We start from the raw sequence: 6,219 nt of genomic DNA, 5'->3' as shown, positions 1-6,219 counted from the left end.
CTCAGAGCTGCAATATGGAAGTCGCGCCTGGCTTACAGACTACAGGGGTTTTATAGAGCGCAGCAAGCAAGCAGTATCCAGAAGCAGATGTGGCTGTTAGCAATTGGTGCAATTGAACACAGCTTTTTCTTTTGATTGGCGGGGTTACTCGTTGGCGGGCAGATTCTGGCGGTCTGCCTTGCTCCACATATTTACCTTATTTGGCTATTTACTTGGCTAACCACTCATCCCATCTTCCTGGAACATTCTGGGGGCGGGGAGTACAGCCTTAAGCAATAACATCCTGCTTTACACCTTGTTGCATTTTCCATTTTGTCGTAACCTTACAGCCTCAACAATTTCAAGAAAATTGAAAACATATCAGGCATTCCCTCGGACTTCAAGAGCTTGATATTATAGACCAACCTCAATGAAAATATTCAAACTCAAACTCATGAAGACTGAATAGCATGGTATTAAACAATGAATGAGTTAATGATGAGATCAAGGAAGAAATCTAAACATTTCTAGAAACAAATGAAAATGAACACACAAAAGTCCAAAACCTACGGCACACAGCAAAGGCAGCCCTGAATTGGAAGTTCATAGCCATACAGGCCTACCTAGAAAAGATAGAAACATTTCAAACAAACAACCTAACCCTACGCCTATAAGAACTGAAGAAATAACAACAAACTAAGCACAGAGCAGGTAGAAGGAAGGAAATAATCAAGATCAGAGAAGAATTAAATGACATAGAAACCAAAAGAACAATCCAAAGGATCAATTAATCCAGGAGCTAGCTCTTTAAAAACATAAACAAAATTAACAAGCCTTTAAGCAGACTTATGAAGAAAAAAGGGAGAGGACCCATATAAATAAAATTAGAAATGAAAGAGGTGAGATTGCAACTGATACCATAGAAATACAGAGGATTGTAAGAAATTACTACAAACTGTTGCACGCTAAGAAATTTCAAAACCTGGGTAAAATGAACAAATTTCTAGAAAGATATAATCTTCTAAAACTGAGTGAAGAAGAAGCACAAAGCCTGAATAGATCAATAACAGTTGGTGAAATTGAAGCAGTAATCAAAAAACGTCTGGCACACAAAAGCCCTTGACCAGATGGTTTCACAGAAGAATTTTACAAAACATTTAAGGGAGAGCTAAGCCCTATTACAAATAAATCTGAGAAGATTGAAAACTCCCAAACTCTTTTTATGAGGCCAATATACTAATCCAAAAACCAGATAAACACATAGCAAAGAAAGAAAACTACAAGCCAATATTGCTGATGAACACAGATGCTGAAGTCCTCGACAAAATATTGGCAAACCGCATCCAGCAATGCATTAAAAAGATCACACACCATGATCGAGTGGGATTGATCCCAGGGAGTCAAGAATGGTACAATATTGGCCCTGGCTGGTGTAGCTCAGTGGATTGAGTGCGGGCCTGCGAACAAGAGGATCACGGTTCAATTCCCAGTCAGGGCACATGCCTGGGTTGCACACCAGTTCCCTGCAGGCCAACTCCCAGCAGGGGACACATGAAAGGCAACCATACATTGATGTTTCCCTCTCCTTCCCCTCTAAAGATAAATAAATAAATAAAATCTTTAAAAAAAAGAATGGTACAATATTCACAAATCATAAACATAATACATCACATAAATAAAAAAAGACTAAAATCACATGATCATATCAATAGATGTGGAAAACACATTTGATAAGGAAAAGCACCATTTATGATAAAAACGCTCAGCGAAGTGGGAGTAGAGGAACCCTACCTCAATATAACAAAGGTCATATACCAGAAACCTACAGCCAACATCATACTCAATTGACAAAAATTAAAACCTTTGCCATTAAGATCAGGAACAAGACAAGGATGTCTGCTTTCACCACTTCTATTCAACATAGTACTGGAAGTTCTAGCCACAGCAATCAGACAAGAAAAAGAAATAAAAGGCATCCAAACTGGAAAGGAGGAAGCAAAAGTGTCATTGATTTCAGATAACATGACAGTGTACATAGGAAATTCTATAGACTCCACCAAAAAAACTACTTGACCTACTTTGTGAATTTGGCAAAGCAGTGGGATACAAAGTCAATATTCAGAAATCAAAGGTATTTTTGTACACCAACCACAAAATACCAAAAACAGAAACAGGGGGAAAAATCCCATTCGCTATAGCAACAATAAAAATAAATAAAGTACCTAGGAATAAATCTAAGCAAGGAAGTAAAAGACCTGTACTCAAAAAACTACAGAAGACTGAAGAAGGAAATCAAGAAAAACACAAATAAATGGAGGTATATACTGTGTTCATGGGTTGGAAGAATTAAAATCATCAAAATGTCCATACTACCCAAAGCAACTTATAGATGCAATGCAATCCCTATTAAAATACCAATGACATATTTCACAGATATAGAACAAACATTTCAAAAAATTATATGGAACTATAAATGAACCCAAATAACTATGGCAATTCTGAGAAAGAAGAGCAAAGTAGGAGGGATCGCAATACCTGACATCAAACTATATTACAAAGCCACGGTAATCAAAACAATATGGTACTGGCATAAGAACAGACACATAGATCAATGGAATAGAATAGAGAACTCAGAAGTAAACCCAAGTCTCTATGGTCAATTCATATTCAAAAAAGTGGGCAGAAGCATAAAGTGGAGTAAAAATAGCCTCTTCAACAAATGGTGTTGGGAGATCTGGACAGCTACATGCAAAAATATGAAACTTGAGCACCAACTTACACCATATACAAAAATAAACTCAAGATGGATAAAATATTTAAATATAAGTTGCAACACCATAAAAGTCCTACAGGGAAACAGTCAGAAAAATCTCAGATATTCCAGGCAGCAATATTTTCACCAATACATCCCCTACAGCAAGGGACATAAAGAAAAGAATAAACAAATGGGACCTCATCAAAAGCTTCTGTACAGTTTTTAAAAATCAGCAAAATGATAAGGTAATTAACCATATGGAAAAATATATTTGCAAATGATACCTCAGACAAGGATTTGATCTCTAAAATATATTAATAACACACATGACTCCACACCAAAGACACAAACAATGTGATTAAAAAATAGGCAAAGGACCTAAACAGACACTTCTCCAAGGAGGACAGACAGAGGATCCAGAGACATCTGAAAAAATGCTCAGCATCACTAGCCATCAGAGAGATGCAAACTAAAACCACAATGAGATACCACGTCATGCCAGTCACAATGGCCATCATAAAGAAATCAACAAACAGTAAGTTCTGGTGAGGCTGTGGAGAAAAGGGAACCCTAGCACATTGTTGGTGGGAATGAAGACTGGTTTAGCCACTGTGAAAAACAAAATGGAGTTTCCTCAAAAAAACTAAAAGGGGAACTGCCTTTTGACCTATCAATTCCACCTCTGGGACTGTACCCTTAGAACCCTGAAACACCGATTCAAAAGAACCTATACACCCCAAGGTTCATAGCAGCACAATTCACAATAGCCAAGTGCTAGAAGCAACCTAAGTGCCCATGAGTAAATACGTGGATCAAAACCTGTGGTACATTTACACAATGGAATACTACACAACAGAGAGAAAGAAGGAGCTCCTTCATGAAAACATGGATGGATCTGGAGAGCATTATGCTAAGTGAAATAAGCCAGACAATGAAAAACAAATACTATATGATCTCACCTATAAGTGGAATATAATCAACAAAACAAACAAGCAAGCAAAATGTAACCAGAGACATTGAAATAAAAAACAAATTGATGGTAACCAAAGGGAAGGTGGAAGACAATAATGGAGGAAAACTGGGAAGGGTCATCAAGGAACATGTATAAAGGACATATGGAGAAAGTCAAAGAGGGATAGGATTGAGGGTAGGATGTGGGAGTGGGTGGGGCTGGGGGAAAGTGGTGGCAGGAAAATGGAGAAAAGTGTACTTGAACAATTCTAAATAAGAAAAAAAATTAAAAATTAAAATTAAAAATTACTTCAAAATGTCACTGGTGCTGAATTTTATGTCAGAAACAATGAAGGGGAAGAAATCATACAAAGTCATTCATAAAAGGCCTTAGGCAATTAACCAGTAATTTTAATTCAAATTCCCCTTTGCCAACTTAAGGAAATGGTCTTAAAATTATCTTCATAATTAATACTGTTTAGCTTAAAATATATAAACTTACTCTGGAGACTCAGAAAAATCTGAATTGCATCTCAACCTACGATTGATTATACCCAGGCATTTTTATGACTTGCCTCTCAACCCAGCAGAAGAAAGAAGGCAATTTCTCAGTCTTTTTTTCATAAGGTATTTATTTATTTATTTTTAGAGGGGAAGGGAAGGAGAGAGGGAGAGAAATAGCAATGTATGGTTGCCTCTCATGCGTCCCCTGCTGGGAACTGGCCTGCAACCCAGGCGTGTGCCCTGACTGGGAATCGAACTGCGATCGTGTGGTTCGCAGGCCAGCACTCAATCCACTGAGCTACACCAGCCAGGGCTAATTTCTCAGTCTTATTGAAGCAATGCCCTCGGGCAGGGAGGACTCAAGCAAAAGCTCATCAGAACAGCTTTCCCCAGTGGCAGACTTGCCTGACACAAGGTGTCACATGTATTTCATGAACTATTAGCTCCCTTAAGTTTTCCCACTTGTAAATCAAATATAAACTCACTCTTTGTGGTTCTTTCCTGACTAAAAATGTCAAATCATATGTGTTTTCATTTGGCTTTTTATGGATATTACAAGTAAGAATTTTTTGTGAACTTTGAAAGTTCACAAAATAATAACTCTTTAAAAGACTTTCTGATGCAGAATGCTATAAAAGTGAGAATGCCCAAAATGAACAGGATAATGCCTGGTTCCTTTAATGGACTCCCAGAGGCCTCCTTTACTGGGTTAATGTCCTAAGGCAAGTCTTACAGAAATTTCTATGTGGCTTCAGCTCCCTTAAGGCTGATCTTCTAATGAAAATAGAAGTTGTTCTCCTCTCACTTGTTGGTGGCACAAACATGACCTCCCAGGGCCACTAGAGTGAAAACTCAGATTCTACAACTTCACTCTCTGTGTCCCCTTGGATAGGATAAGGAGCCTCCCTGAGTCTGTTTTCTCACCTGAATCTAGCAAAAAGGAAAAAAAATCAATTATATACCAAATATTTATTAAACACCATGATGTTTCAGGCAGAGTCCATAGCCCACATCCAAGGAAACAGATACAGTTCTCCCTTATTAAGCTCATAATAGCCCTGGCTGGTGTTGCTCAGTGGAGCATCAGCATGCTAGATGAAAGGTTGCAGGTTCAACTACCAGTCAGGACATGTGCCTGGGTAGCAGGTCAGATCCTCAGTTGGGGGCATGTGAGAGGCAGCCAATCTACATTTCTCTCCTTCTCTTTCTCCCTTCCTTCCCCCTCTCTAAAAATACATGATTTTTTTAAAAGAACCTCATAATAAAGAAGTAAAATATGTAGCATGTCACAGAATATTACCTGTGGGCCATGGAGGGGCATTTTATTTAGGGAACCAAGGAAGGCTTCTAAGAGAAGGTGACTTATGAGTAAAGATTTGAAGGAGGTGAAGGATCAAGTCCTGTCCACATTTGGGGGAAAAGCCTCAGACTGAAGGATCAGCAAGTATGAAGGATCCAAGGTGGGAGTGGACCTGATGTGTGGAAAAAGAGTGTGACCACAGCAGAGAAGACAGGAAGTAAGAGGAGATGAGTTGAGAGAACCAATAAAGGCAGCAAGATCATCTTGAGAGAGAGCTAGCAAACCATGGGTTACACATGGCCTACTGTGGGGGCGACTTTTCCTGCAAGTCCCCCCCGTCCACCACAGATGAAAGTAAACAAGACAAGATGTGATCTGCTTGAGGAGGAGAGGTGGCCAGTTTCTCAGAGGAAACGAAGGCCCAGAGCAGCCAATTTCTCCGAGGAAAAAAGGCCTCGAGCCCCTTCTTCCAGGGGCTTTTATTGGGTTATAATACACAGGAATGCAGGGTGGCAAGGATCAAACAGTAGATAACATTTCAAAGAAATCTGAGGGCTTAGTATGACTCAGAGTCTGTCAGGAAAGGAGTTTTGCAAAAACATTCAGGGTTTCCTGCTCAGACCCTTAACATATGAATGAAAGCACTCTTAGCAGAGCAGGTTTCACAGGTTTTTGAGGAATTCTTTGTGATGCCAGATTTTTCCCCCCTGGGATCCCCTCTGGCAAGGCA

Source organism: Sturnira hondurensis, unplaced genomic scaffold (genome assembly GCF_014824575.4).
Source record: "Sturnira hondurensis isolate 20B ecotype Veracruz unplaced genomic scaffold, ASM1482457v3 Scaffold0009125, whole genome shotgun sequence".
Classification (NCBI taxonomy): Eukaryota; Metazoa; Chordata; class Mammalia; order Chiroptera; family Phyllostomidae; genus Sturnira; species Sturnira hondurensis.
Note: the sequence above shows the minus strand (reverse complement) of the source record.